We start from the raw sequence: 13,672 nt of genomic DNA on the forward strand, positions 1-13,672 counted from the left end.
AAGAGAGACCAGAGGGAACGCCTGAAGGAGGCAGAGAAAGAGTGGAGTAGAGAGGCGGTGGGACTGAAACCCGAGTGTAAATGCAGGGGGAGGTGCGGGGAGACAAAGGCTGAGGAAAATCCAGACTTGAGAAGGGAGACCAAGCAGACAACTGCCTGCGCTGGGAGAGAAACAGTGGGCAGAGACCCGGGGCAGAACCAGCCCTGCTTAGGAAAAAGTAAAGTTTGCTTAAAGCCTCTCCTCTGCTCCCCATCATGTTCCACACACTCCCACCCTTTGGGTCGGTACTTGGAATTATACAAGTTTGAAAATAGATACATGCGGTGGTCTAAGGGTGTCCCTGAATCTGAAATAGTATGTACTGTAGTTCGTTGGTATGTATTATGTTTATATAATTATTTTCCTATAAATTGTCCATAGCTTTTCTAACGTCAGAGCTGCCCATTACCCCCAAACAAGGTTAAAGGATACTAGTCTCTGATATGGTGGGGTGGCAAACAATACCACCTAAAATGCATATGATACCAGAAGTAAGGAAGTTATACCTCTACTTTTTGATTACTAATGTTAATAAAATCAACTAGACAAGATAAACATTTTATAGGTAAGAGGCCAACGACTAGTACATTTTCATTTGAGAGAAGACTGATGGCAGGATTCTGAAAGACCACGAAGTAGGGTGCAGAGGCCTGGGAAGCACAGCAAAGGAGGTGTGAGCAGGTCCGTGGAGAAAACTACTAGGCCTGTCTTTTGGTTTTATCCGGGCTGACATTGAGGCAAGTCACCAAAGGAACAAACCTGTGCCTCATTACTTAAGCAGAATGTTTACCAGCATACTAGGGCCACTCTTGTGACTGGTTAGCCCTCTACCCGACTGTAATGTAAGTTCACTGAGGGCAGGGACTTAGTCCCATTGGCCATTTCAACATCAGTTCCTAGCATAGTTCATGGAACATAGTGGGGACTCAATTAATATTTGTGGAGTAAATGAATGAATTGCCAAGTGATACATATATTTTCCCCTCTTTCCTTTAAACTGACCAGTTCCCAAGAGGCCTTGGGGTAATTTTGCCATCTGGTGGTAAATATGGGTAATTGACAAAATCTCTTATCCAGTGTTCCTTTCTTCTGCCTGGAAGTGAACATATAAACACCCAATACCTTTTATAAACACCCAATACCTTTTTTCCCTTAGACCTAAGCAACTCATCTCTCCTACACTTTCACTTCAGATCATCACCTGCCCACATAAACCACTCATTTCCTCTTTAATCCTTTTCCTCTTTCCCTGTTTTCTCCCTGCCCTGATTTTGAACATCCTTACCCACCCCTCCTTTCCAACTTTTGCCCACTCACCATTGGAAATTTCATTGTGATCTATTCCTCTTTTCATTTATTCTATTATGACCCAAAGGGACCTAATAAACACAAGTTTTTCTATACTTTCCATTCTCACTAGTATTGAATGGGGTCAGCATACATAACACCTGATCAGAAAAGGGAAGTTGTGCACACACACACGTGTGTGTGTGTGTGTGTGTGTGTGTGTGTACATGCTTATGCATGAGTATTTTTTTTCAAATGAAGTTAGATATAAAGAGCTGGTTCTATTACTTTCTAATATCCAATAACATTACTGCTTTCTTCTGTTTCCATTGCAAATGTACAGAAAATCAGCTATCTGTTGAATCAACTTAAATTTTATAGATAAGTCCAGAAATCTTAAGACTATTTTACATTATTTCTATGGGGAAAGCATTTTAAGTTTCAAGTGTAGCAACTGTATTTTTGAAATACAGTTCATTTGTAACTAGGAAATTGCTTTTCTAAGAAGCTGTTTTCTAAAAGGCTATTCCACTAACACTGGGAAATGAGGAAGGACACATAAGGTTTCCATTATTACAAAAATGAGGTTTAGAGTAGGTTAAATGATTTTTTTTTTCCCCAACAAAATTTTGGGACTAGCTGAAAAAGTGCTCTTTCATCTACATTAGTAGTTTCCATGCCTCAGCACATATATTTACTACCAGGGGTGCTGGTGTAAGTCAGGTTCATGGCCTCTCCTCCTATGAGACTGACTGTGAGAGTTTGGTGTAGAGCGGCAGAGCACCGGAAATGCATTTTAATAAGTACTCTAGTGAGCATGGACCACAATGAAGCCTGAGCCACACTCCTGTTTGGAAATATCTTCCTTGGTTTTATTGAAAATGTCTACATCAAACAACAAAATTTTCTATTTCTAGCCCATTGCCTCCTGATTTTCGAGAACTTGGTGCTATCCCACATATATGACCTACATTTTAAATTTCAGCATGCATAGACTCACTGAACAAAGTCATGAGCCTTAGAAGAGATTGTCAAACCATGTCATTTCATAGCCATGGAAAGCGAGGGTTAGAGAGTGAGGCAATCAGTGATAGAGCTGGGGTTGGCCTTCATCTCCTCCTGTGTTTTCCTTTGAGTCCTCTGGCCACAGATAATGGGAGGCTGAATCTGGGACAAAGTAGATAGTGGAATTGGACCATTAGCATCAAAAGGCATGCTTTGGCCTAAGGCAATTGGCAGGTTTCTTTATTATCCCTCCATTCTGGCCTGAAAGATCCAGATTAGCAGATTAAATTTTTCTTCTGTTACATTTCAATCATAGAGATGTGGTTTGGTGATGCTGGGTAGTTTGTTTGGAATCGTGAAAGCAAGAGAAGCGTAGCCTGAAAAAAGAAGATTATGCTTTTCTGCCCTAGAAGCAAAATTCCCAAGTTAGGCATAATGTCATTGCATATTGTAGTATGCAATGTAAATGCAAATTAACTTCCCATGTTTTATCCCATTTACTAAGTTATAGGATACACATTGGTCTTCTGCACAGTTTGGTGCATGTAAATGTACAGATAGCCCCAATCCAGGAGAAATCTCATCCTTATGGTACACTGGATCACTGTACAACATTCACACACAATATTTAACATAGTTTAAGAGGACAAGAGAATTCATCCAGAGAGGAGGTAGTGAAGTTTATTGTGATATTCAATTTGTGATAACAGACCTGTCAGATTATTTGAAGACAATAAGCTTACCTTGTTTGGTTAGTGTTGTTTTTGTTTTGATTTAGGGTATAATACTGATTTCCACATATTCTCTTAAATATACATGCTGAGGGAAAGCAAGTAATTTTAATACAATAAATGCATTAGTAGAAATGATTTCACCAAATACTTCTCATTATATCCAAGGTAACATATGTTTTTAAGGTAAAGAACCTTTGAATTCTAGTTTTCAGGAAAGGACCTGGAGCTACCAGATCCCTGCCAGACTATGCAGTGGTCAGTTTAGTGGTCAGGTATTCACATGTCAAAAGTCTGATCACCTTGATACAATCTGGCCTCGCTGAAGTCTTGTTTATGTCTACAATGCACAGACCTCAGAGGTGTATGAAGCACCAGAGGTTTCCTAATTCAATTCTCTACTCAATACATAATTCTTGCCTGGGAAACCTTAAAATCAAAGACTTGTTATTACCTTCTTTGGATATGAAATTTGTGCAGTATCACTTGGAATTTTTAAATACACCCAACGGAATCATTTTCTAGGAGCCCCGAGACTTGTCTGCTAGGTGGCCTGCTGAACTTCCATATTCTTTCAATGTAAGCACGTTCGGCTATAGACACAAAAGAGACCTTGGCACAGAATGTTACAGCTGCACCACACTGTGTACATTTCTGGAAAGTGGACTTGGTATTATTTTCCCCCCAAGAAGCCACCAATTTACACATCTGTTCTTTGCAGCAATGGATATAATTACCACGATGCTGTTTGTAGGCACATGACCCTCCAAAGGGGCACTGGTTAAACATCTGTAAACAGGGATAAACATCGTATTGTATCTCTTTCTCAAGCAATTTGAACAATTTTTTCCTAGATGAGAAAACAAAAACATCTTTTGTCCAGGCAATGTTCAGCAGTATCTGCCTTTGTAAGACTGTGACTGTGTGAGATTGCTTTTGCCCCTAGGAAGGCAGATTTTACTGAAGCACTCTTTTGACTCAGGACAGGAGTGTTTAGATAACATAGGGCTTTTTAAAAAGACTGTGAGAGAGGTGTGTTGAAGTTGTATTGGGTTTGCTCACCATTTCCTCAGATCTTCCTGGGAAGAGCTGGGTCCTTCAGTAAAGAGAGTTTGTATTTCCTAAGTCTCTTTCTCCAGAGAAGAACTTTTCAGATAAATTCTTTGAATTTGCTCTTGTATCCACTATAGGCAGATAATTGGAAAGTATGTGACTAGCTTAAGGTCATACTAAAACCAAATATAATAGTCAATGTTTGAATCATTTAGTACTTTGCTCTGAAGCACCAATTCTGTTTCACACATATAGTGACCAACTGTAGATTAAATTGAAAGCAATGGAGTAATTGAAATATAGAATATTTTACACTGGAGAAGAAAACTTCAAACCAATGAAAGTCAATTGAGCTGAATTCTCAATTGAGTCTGCAATAAGATAATGGCAGAATTATCTTATTGCAGAAGCAGTACTCATATATACAGTTGATTTGAGGTGGAGGAAGGCATGGACAGAAGAGAGATACAAAGTAATATTTCCTTCCTATTATTGTTCCATATATTTTTGAAAATATTCTTTAGGACTAATTTTTACATTTCAAAGATTAAGTATCTGAAAAATAAGAAAGGAATCCATTTTTCATGGGAAAATCCATTAAACAGGGCAAATATGTTATTTTTAATAAAACAGCAATATTTTCATTTGGATGGAATTACCGAAATTCTAAGGTAAGCAAAGTTGGGGTTTCAGAGATAAGATCTGGAGGAAGCAGGTCACATATCTCAAAACAAGGGGTTTGAAAAATGAAATTGGATTACAGTTTGTCCCCATGTATAAAAATTAATTTGAAATGGATCAAAGACCTAAATATAAAACATGAAATAATAAGTTACATAGAAGAAAATAGAGGTACCAAACTTATGGACCTCGATCAGAGAGAACATTTCATGAACTTGACTCCAAAGAAAGGCAAAAATAAATGAATGAGACTGTATCAAACTAAAAAGCTTCTGCACAACAAATGAAACTGACAACAAAACAAAGAGGCAGCCAACCAGATGGAAGATGATATTTGCAAACAGTAGTTTCAACAAAGGTTTAATTTCCAAAATATATAAAGAACTCATAAAACTCATTACCAAACAAACAAACAACCCAATCAAAAAGTGAGCAGAAGACCTGAAAATACACCTCTCCCAGGAAGACTTATACATATAGTGTATGTATATATATATGAAAAGATGTTCAACCTCACTGGAAATTAGGGAAATGCAAATCAAAACTATAATGAGATACCACCTCACACCTGTTAGAGTGGCCATTATCATCAAGACAGACAATAACAAGTGTTGAAGAGGTCGTGGAAAAAAGGGGAATTCACTGCTGTTAGTAATGTAGACTGGTACAACCACTATAAAAAGTAGTCTGGCAATTCCTCAAAAAATTAAGAATAGAGCTACCTTACAAATCAGCAATCCCGCTCCTGGGTATATACCCCAAAACTCAAAATCATGTATTCACAAAGATATATGCCCCCCTATGTCCATTGCAGCATTAATCACAGTGGCCAAGACATGGAAACAACCAAAGTGTCCTGTGATAGAGGACTGGATAAAGAAGATGTGGTACATATACACAACAGAAAACTATTCAGCCATAAGACCATTTGCAACAACATGGATGGACCTTCAGAATATTATGCTAAGTGAAATAAGTCAGTCAGAAAAAGTTAAGAAACATAGGATTTCATTCATATGTGGGATATAAAACTGAAACTCCTGAACATAAACAGCAGTGTGATGGTTGCCAGAGGGAAGGAAGTGGGAGGGGGACAGGAGAAGATTTGACTCTGGGTGGAGGATACATTGTGCAATATACAGATCTTGTAACATAGAAACCCACACCTGAGACCTATATGTCCATGTTGACCAATGTCACCCCAATCAATTTAATTACAAACACACACACACACACACACACACACACACACACACACAAACACACAAAACAAACACAAAACAAAAAAAAAACAACTAAAGGATTTGAACTAGATGGGTAAGTCCCTCCCAGCTCATTAATTCTAAGAATCTGTAAAACTAGTCCTGAGAGAAGCATGTTAGTACCGAAATATGAACTGGAGAGCCATTTATGGAAAGGCCATAGTTGAAACTATGAAGGTGGATAAGATTTCTGATGAAGAAAATGAAGAGATGAAAAGTCTTGTTCTAGAGGATATATGTATTTAGAAGACAAGAGGAGAAAGTCGAGGTAGTGAAATCCAGCTCAGACAAGGAAAGTAAGAATTGAAAGGGCCAAAATAGGAGCCCAGAGAAAAAAGAGTCAATCCCAAGCAGGGGTGTCCAGCAGAGTCCAATGCAATAAAAACGTTAAGTGAAGACAGAAAGGGTCTTTGGAAATGAAAATGAAGAGAACACCAGGGACCTCAGAGGGAACAATTTTAGAACAGGGGAGGATGGGTTTAAGGAAGGACAGATTACATCTTTAAGAAAAGCGTGAGCCAGATAAAAATGGAGGAAATTACTATATTATTCTGAGTACATTGGCAAATTGGCAGAAGGAAAGTGAGAAACTAAAACCTGCTATTTCTGTGTTGTAAATAAAATGGAATGCAGAGAGAGAGGGAAAATATATATAGAATTTACATATGAAATAAGTTTAGGATATGTTTGTTCTTGATGACATGGTCCAATTCAAAGTTGTGGCATTTAATGTTGACTCCTTCTCACCCTAAGATAAGTGATTTTCAACCTCTTGAAATACAAAAACTAATTAATAAAATTCTGCAGCACACCAAAAAACGTATTATATATTTTTCCCACTCTGACAAAAAAATAGAAATAATTTTGATTCATTCACATCACACAGCTATTGTTGTTTTGACTGTTGTCATGTCTTTATTTGACAACCTAAGGGAAAAGAGTTTGGTGCCCCTGACTAAATAGTCAGGGATTACATGTTTTAAAAATTCTTGTGGCACACCAGTTGAAAGTTGATGCCCTAGATGGCTGGTAGTGAATTGTTTTGTTTTGTTTTCCCAAACAGAATATCTCAATTAACCAACTAAACAAACTAAAACCTAATGAGATAATTTTCAAACACCAAGTCAAGCTTTCCAAACAAAATAAATCAACAGCTCTTGTGTCTAGTGTGTGTGTGTGTGTGTGTGTGTGTGTATGAGAGAGAGAGAGGCCTCGCTTAGCAGGAAACTCATAACGCTACCATGCACAGAACTCTACCTCTAGTGCCTCTGCTTCCCTATAGTGGGCCTGCTGGCAAATGGGTCCCAAATAACAAAAAATATGCCCATGAAGGAAAAGTTGGACTGTATATTTTTTACATACTTTGTCTTCCCTTTACTCTTTATGAGGAGTAAAATTAGATTAAGGAATGGGGTTTTTAAATATACAATAATATATCAAAGTTAAGCTAGAGAAGGGGTCAGGGTTAGCAAGTAAATATATTTTCATCTTCTACACATGCAGCTTTTAAAGCTCTAGGGACCAAATATCTGAAGCTGCTAAAGGTGACGCTCTAGGCTAGAACGTGGGCTAAGCACAGAACTGTAAAGATCTAATATCCCACCTCAAGTATTTGGTGAAACTGGGTGGGGGAGGAAAAAAGACAAAGGGACCGAAAATGGGATATGAGGAAAAAGAAAAGTAAAGGGAGCCCAGGAAAGAAGGGGAGTCCCCAATGCCTCTGCCTAAAATAAAGTCTTAATGGAGTGAAAGGAAATTCAGCGGAAAAAAATAAATGGTCTATATCATCCTTTAAACTTCATGTGTGTACATAATCAGTACTGAGGTTTTCATAAAAATGCTTTCTGGGTATCCCGAGTCTAACCAAGAGCTAATGACAGTGTAGGCTGGATGAGTTTCATTCTTCCCCGTGGAAACACACCTAGGGAAGGGAACACTGAGGGATGGGAGGATTTCAATGAACACAGGATGAGAGACGTCGTAGTTAGTTAGTTTCCTAAGTTAGTGTTTCCAAGATGGCTTCACTTTCCAGTACAGTGCAAGCTTCTGAATTTTCATGTGTAAGAATTATCTGAGGAGCTTGTCAATGAAGTCTGTCCTCCAAGAAACCCTCATTTAAAAAAGCTTCTCCAGGTGATATGAAGTCAGGGGACGCATAAACCACTTGGGAACACGTTCCTTAACTCGCTCTTCTTGCTTAGTAAACTCCCCTGAAATTTTTCATTTCCTCTTTTCTACTCTGATCATAGTGCTAATCATAGTGCCTCACAGTGAGAGAGAAAAAAAGAAGGTGGAGGGGTCGGAATTTTGATAGGATTCCCATCCCAATCGAACACATCTCTCATCCTCGTCTTTTTCCTTTCCGTTTCAAAGTAATATCATTTATTCACAAGAAATACTCTTGAAACCTAAGATTTTGAGTCCATCCCTTATTTATGTCACATTTATTTCCTCCTTTAGCCTATTAGTCTCCCTTTCTGTGTTCTTCCTTTTACTTTGACACAGGTCTCTCCCTAGCATGAAAAGTACATCCTTGTACTTGAATCTCATGTGTCTTCCTCTGTTCAGTGCCAAATTTCTCGAATGTGTGGTCTCTGCCAATTGTGTTTCTTCCACCTCAGTCCCCTTCTGTGCCCTTACAATCTGGCTTTCATTCTCACCACTCTGTTAAATTGTCCACTTGGAGACCAGCAACGGTCCTCCATTATTCAATGGTCTATTTCCCATTCTCATCCTTCTTGATTTATAGTGTTGTCCATTCTATTTTGGAGCTTCTCCTTACGGACTTCTCTTATTCTATATGCTAGTTCTTTTGCTCACTCATCTTTCTGTTTCTTTAAGGAAGTATCTTCTGCCATTGAAGGGATAGTAAGCCCTTCCCTCAGCTCTTCTCTTTCTAACTCTCTTGAAGATAGAAACTTTGAATCACACCTTTGAGTCACTTGCACCTATCTCCTCTTCCTCCACTCCTGAATCTTCAATTAGGCATTTGTTTCTGGATGCCTCACTCCTACTGACCACACTGTAAATCAAAACCATTGTCTTCCTTATGAAATCAGCTCTTCATTTCAAGTTAATCAGTTCTGCCAATAGTATTTCCACTCTGCTATCTAAGCTGAAAATTATATTTTATTTCTCTACTCATCACAGGAAAACTTAGGGGGCCTGGCATGCCTTTATAGGGTTCAGTGGGTTTTAAATGGAGTGACAGAGTTCAATGCCATAAATGGTTCCTGAGGGTAGAAAAGAGAGCAGGACTGATAGTCCAGTGGGCAGGGGACCCAAACTTCAGAGCCCAAGAAGAAATACTTGATAGGGTCCATCTGAAGGGGTCAGAAGAAATAAGGGTGGAAGATAGAGCTAGCAATCCAAGAACTAGAGAGATGAAAATGAAAAGCAAATAGGTCTGCAGAAGGGCAGGGAGTTACTACTAAAGGACTGCTTCTAGATTTGCCTTGTCATACTGCCTATACTTCTGTCATGTGGGCAGACAAATAGAAAGGGCATAGACCACATGTACTGACAGAGACTTCTTTGTGGCCATAGGCACTGAAAATGGTTCAGTTTTCTCAAAAGTTCTACAATTAGTTTTACATTTCAATTCCAGGGGTGGGGAACCTTTTTCTGCCAAGGGTCATTTGGATATTTATAACATCATTTGCAGGCCATAAAAATTAGCAACTTAAAAATTAGCCTGCTATATCTGGTCAAATATTTAACTAACTCACACCTAATGCCTTGGTAGGGCCAGACCAAATGATTTCTTGGGCCTTATATAGTCTGTGGGTCAGATGTTCTCCACCCCTTTCTAGTCCAAGGTTTCATTTTTTCATTCATCCTTTTTAAACAAAATAATAACCTCTTAACTTGCCCTCCAATCCCCAGATTTTTTTTATGCAATCCTGCATGTTTACGTACCCTAAATATATATCATACAATACTTTCAACCAAAAGCTGCTAATAGCACAAATTTCTTACCAAAGCAGGCTAAATTATTTGGCTGGGCTTCGTTACACACCTATTTCCCTCCTAATTTTTACCATCGAACACTTTTTTTTCTTCTTTTTTTTAGGAGAAACTAAGGCTCCACAAGCATCCCACTTAGCTGGAATACCGTCTCTTCTCCCTCATTTTGAACATTCTCTTACTTTTTCCACCCTTAAAGCCTTCAGATTTGCCCGCCTCCTCCAAGGCGCCATCACTGATCTCTCACAGGTCCTATATCCTTTAATGACAAACTCCTTGTTTGTTATTTTTATGAGTGTCATTCCTCCATTTTTCAGTTTGTACATATTTCTTAAACATCAGTCTTCTTTTGCTTCCTGGATGGTGGGGTTTACATTCTCCCACCCCGTCACAATATGTCCTATAGTACCTATCTCAGCTCCATATAGAGGTTCAGGAAATACAAGTTGGTTGACTCGTTTCCTGGAAAGATACATATTATATATTATATATGGTGAGGAGGTAGTTTCTGACACATAATATGGAACCAAATTGCAAATGAGTCTCAGTGGAGAGGTGTCATGTGGTTGGGGTCTTTCCTGATTATATCTTCTCTATAAGAAATGGCTATCTACTAATTTATGGCACTGCAAGTATTTCTGAAGGCTTAGGTTTAATTTAAGATAACTGTTGAGCTTTTCTTCCCTTATCTTGGATTATTTCTACTATTTTCTATTTCTTCTGAATAATTTGAGAGCCTCTCTCTCTCTCTCTCTCTCTCTCTCTCTCTATCTCTCCCTCTCCTTCTCTCCCTTCCTCCCTCCCTCCCTCCCTTTCATTAGGGAGATTCCTTTCTGAATCTCCACCTATGGCAACCTGCATCCTTGCTACATAATCAAAGCACAGTGCGCAAAGCCTGAACACTATAATCTTGAAATCTTCTCCTTTGACTTCTATCCTTGACCAAAAGGCACAGGTAATAAAGCTTTTTTTGGATCCAAAAAGTAGGAAAGAAAGAGGGAAAGGAAGGAAGGAAGGAAGGAAGGAAGGAAGGAAGGAAGGAAGGAAGGAAGGAAGGAAGGAAGACAAGCCCAGCACAGTAATAATTGGTTGTATAAGCAAAGCAAACCTGGGAGATGACAGCTTTGGAAGTTTCCACTGTGCATATATAAACAGTTGGCATAAGCAGAGATGCTTGCAGGAATAATCTTTATAGGTCACAAATGTTGGACAGATTGGTGGCCTAGGCCAGACAATCTGTTTATCTAAGGCTGACTTACCCTTGGCCCTGAGTTTCTGGACCCTGACAATGAATCTGAAATCATGATTTAAGAATATTCTTATTACGAGGCATAATCTAATATGCTTTGGTTTTAGTTTTTAAATTTTAAAAGCTAGTCCAATGAGTAATTTTTAAAAGTATTTTTATATATTTTTTTATATTTCAGAGAGGAAAAGAGAGGGGTTTAATTTTTAAAAATTATTATTAAACCAAAGTTCTGATAAATTTCAATTGACGGGTATATTAGACCCAAATTATAAATCTCTAAAATCCCATAGTTAGGTTTTAAATCTCAAATTACTTTTCATTTTGTGGGAGCTCTTGATGCCTTAATTTTGGCCAAGGCCAATGCTGAAAGGCCTCAAGAAATATTTTTCTTGATATATTCCCTAGAATTTTACAAATGTAGAAATTTCATTTTAACACCTTATATTTATTCCAAAGCTTGATTTTTCTATGCAAATAAAACTAAACTGAATTAATAACACTTAATTCAGAAAGGAGAAAAAGTTCTCTGAAATATGTTAAGAGGTATTGGGGATATTTTTTGTGGCGACAAGAGACTAATACTCATTGGGTTACAGATATCCAAATTTATTGTTTAGCTCCCATCTCTGGATGAAAATGGAGAATTGTCAAGTACAGTGAAGTCTGACTAGACCAAGACAAGAAGACAAAGTGAAAGAGTTCAGTAAATTAACTATTTAAAGCTCCAAGGATTTCACTTTGATTTCTCTGCATCTGACTTTTTGAATGATGAGAGATAAGCAAAGTTTTGCTTGGGCCTCTCTTCCCTTTTATACAAAGCTAACCTGCTTTTTTTTTTATTTTTCATTTGAAGATTGTGTAAATAAATACCAATAACACACAAAATGTTGGAGATACTCCAGCAAAATCTGAATCCTGCCCTAACAAGGATGTCATGAAAGGAAATTAATGAATCTTATAGAGGGGATGACCTTATCTGATTCATATAATTGGTCTCCTTTAGTTTATAGTAGGCACTCAATAAATATTTCTTGATGAATGAGTGAATGACATAGATGAGGTGACTTCTAAAATCTCTTTTAACTCTAAGATACTATGAACACGATAGGTGATCTACTGATAAATCAAAATTCAGTCATGTGCTACTTAATGATGTTTCAGTCAAAGGCTGACCACATACATGATGGTGGTCCCATAAGATTTTAATGGAGCTGAAAAATTCTTATTGCCTGGTAATGTCATAGCTGTTTGTAACATCACAGCACAACACATTAGTCACATGTTTGTGGTGATGTCGGTGTAAACAAACATACTGCAGTGACAGTCACAAGTATAGCACGTACAATAATGTACAGCTCATAATACTTGATAGCAATAATAAACAACTATCTTACTGGTTTATTTACTAGTAGTTACTATGCAATTAATCATTATTTTTGTGTATTTTTCCTACATACAAAAAATAAAGGTTGCTGTAAAACAGTATGCCATGTTATGCTGGCAGCAGCCTCATATATCTCGTGTCTATCTTGTCTTTTTTTAAAAATATATTTTATTGATTTTTTACAGAGAGGAAGAGAGAGGGATAGAGAGTTAGAAACATCGATGAGAGAGAAACATCGATCAGCTGCCGCCTGCACACCCCCTACTGGGGATGTGCCCGCAACCAAGGTACATGCCCTTGACCGGAATCGAACCTGGGACCCTTGAGTCCGCAGGCCGACGCTCTATCCACTGAGCCAAACCGGTTTCGGCTATCTTGTCTTTTGATTGCATCATTTTCCCTTGTGCTTGATTTAATCGTATGTTGTTTTGTGCAGTAACATGTTATACAGGCTTCTAGCCTAGGAGCAATAGGCTATGACACAGCCTAGGTGTGTAGGCTGTACCATCAAGGTTTATGTAAGTATACTATATGATGTTCCCACAAGGTCAAAATCGCCTAGCAGCGTATTTCTTAGAATGTATCCCCATCATTAAGCAGCACATGATTGTAATACAGAGGCCAGTCATATGTGTACCTTAAAGATATGTTTATCTGGGGAAAGATAAAAAACTAAACAATAGCTTCCTTCTTTAGGCTGCCTCCTTCAACATGACTGTCAGATGGATCCAGACATCCTGAAAATGCCTTATGTAGCTCACTTCTTTCTGGAATAAATGAAGATCGGCTCCAGGAATGCCGGGCTGGGGGCAGACGGGGGCGGTTTAGGCTTTGGTTTGAGATCAGGTTTTAACCACAGGATCCAGTGTCTGGTATTGTGCCATTATGCATTTTAATATTCAATTCCCACAAATCAAATTTTCTCTTAGGATGTCTCAGAATGTCTTTAAAAGCTTTATTTTAAAAAAAAATCTCTAAGATACTGATGCTGGGAAAAGACATACACAGAATACGA

At 38.2% G+C, this 13,672-nt stretch overlaps 1 protein-coding gene across 1 annotated transcript in view; it reads right to left on the reverse strand.

Annotated features, from left to right (window-relative positions):
- The window catches only part of GAP43 (growth associated protein 43), a 104,390-nt gene that overhangs the window by 68,446 nt on the left and 22,272 nt on the right, over positions 1-13,672 (reverse strand). The gene's annotated exons all lie outside the window — the stretch shown is intronic.

The sequence above is a fragment of the Eptesicus fuscus genome, chromosome 3 (assembly GCF_027574615.1).
Source record: "Eptesicus fuscus isolate TK198812 chromosome 3, DD_ASM_mEF_20220401, whole genome shotgun sequence".
Classification (NCBI taxonomy): Eukaryota; Metazoa; Chordata; class Mammalia; order Chiroptera; family Vespertilionidae; genus Eptesicus; species Eptesicus fuscus.